The sequence below is a fragment of the Euprymna scolopes genome, chromosome 12 (genome assembly GCF_053919585.1).
Source record: "Euprymna scolopes isolate OS-2025 chromosome 12, ASM5391958v1, whole genome shotgun sequence".
In the NCBI taxonomy this organism is placed as follows: domain Eukaryota; kingdom Metazoa; phylum Mollusca; class Cephalopoda; order Sepiida; family Sepiolidae; genus Euprymna; species Euprymna scolopes.
In genome coordinates, this window is record NC_136493.1 from 139,309,860 (window position 1) to 139,311,463 (window position 1,604).

The following is a 1,604-nucleotide window of genomic DNA, read 5'->3' on the forward strand; positions in this document are numbered from 1 at the left end:
AATTTACTCTTCTCTCTTTTCCTGTCTTTAGACTTCAGTAAGCAACAAGAAGACCATTCCGTACCCGATCCCCTCCCCTCCTCCCTCTGTTAGCTGCTTCCTACCTGCCTGGCTAACAACTCCTACCCGCTACCCCGCCACACACACCATCTTTTAAGAAGTTGGCAATACATAATTACAAACAAACAGAGAGAAAAAGAGAGACAGAGATAGAGGAGTGAGTGGAAGGACAGAAGAGAGAGAGAGAGAGAGCGAGAGAAAGGGAGGGAGGGAGATATAAAGTTAAGAGATAAACAAATAGATGAACATAGAAAGAAAGAAAGAAAGAAATAGGTAGATGGACAAAGAGAGAGAGAGAGAGAGAGAGAGAGAGAGAGAGAGAGAGAGAGAGAGTACTATTTCCTTTCCACTGTGGATGAGTAGAACCACACGAAACTAGTAACTATATCAGCTGCTGTACACTGTGAGGAGGTGAGTGCTGACCCTTTTTGGGTAATGTAAAGAAAATAGAAAAAAAAAAAAAAAAAGAATGCTCATTGTGGTGCAGTTGTTGTCGTTGTCTATATTAGCAGCACCAGAGATTTAAAATCTTACTTTACTGACCCTCAATTGTGTGACTATTTAACACCACTAACCTAAATTATGTGAAACTTTTAAAGTTAAAAAAAAAATATTTTTTCTTCTTTTCCTAACTCTGCAGATATGCGTATTTTCTTTCTTTCACTCATTTTGTTAAATTTTCTTAATTCCATAAAATAGCATCACTATTTACTTGCCTCCCCACGAAGGCAGTTTCATACAACGTCGCGTCGACTTTTTGCTTTTTTAATAAGAGTGGGGGAGAATCTAGCTCCCGAAATAGGTACACTCTGGATTGGGACCAAAAATTAACAAAAAAAAAAATATTAATAATAAATACAGCATTTGTAATGTTTAAAATAAATACCACCAAACAAATTTAGGAAACCATTCTTAACAAATGAATGCGAGGACTGTGTTAACTCTGTGGAACTCTCCTAAAATGAAACCAATTAATTTACTTGGTGGCGCTAAATTACACTACTGGTTAAATTACCTCAGTTTAGAAGGATTATTATAACGAAATATAGCGGATGTTGTTAAAAAATAAACAAAGCAATGTGAATAAAACTAAATAAGTGTCGATGCTTGTTAAGATCGTCAACAGGTCGATTTAAAAAAAAATGTCGTTTTAAGCAAAAACAATATTACGTACTTAATTGGCATGTCGAAAATAGTAATATACATCCAAAAATTACGAAAATTCATTGAGTAGAACAACTGATATTGTGTTTTTTAGTAAAAAAAAAAAGTATATCGCTATAGACAACAAATATTACACGTCATGAACAAGTAATCTTAAATATTCGTTCCGCGTTATGTCCCCTCTTGTCTACTTTATAATATCTCAGAAAAGTGCAATTTTACCCAATTTTCTGTAAAAATTACTTTTAACTATAAATAACTTTCTACTCAGTGAATATTCGTAATTTTTAGATATATTACTATTTTCGGCATGATAGTTAAGTACGTCGATCTGTCGACCCAATCTTAACAAACACCAAAGTTTTATTACGTAATTTCCT

The 1,604-nt window shown here is 34.1% G+C and overlaps 1 protein-coding gene across 1 annotated transcript in view; it reads left to right on the top strand.

The window, feature by feature from the left end:
• Positions 1 to 368: 368 nt before the first annotated feature.
• The window catches only part of LOC145291516 (uncharacterized), a 553,800-nt gene continuing 552,564 nt past the window's right edge, over positions 369 to 1,604 (top strand). Inside the window, exon 1 of the mRNA XM_080137483.1 lies at positions 369 to 471. The gene's annotated coding sequence lies outside the window, so the exon portion shown is untranslated. The remainder of the gene's footprint in view (positions 472 to 1,604) is intronic.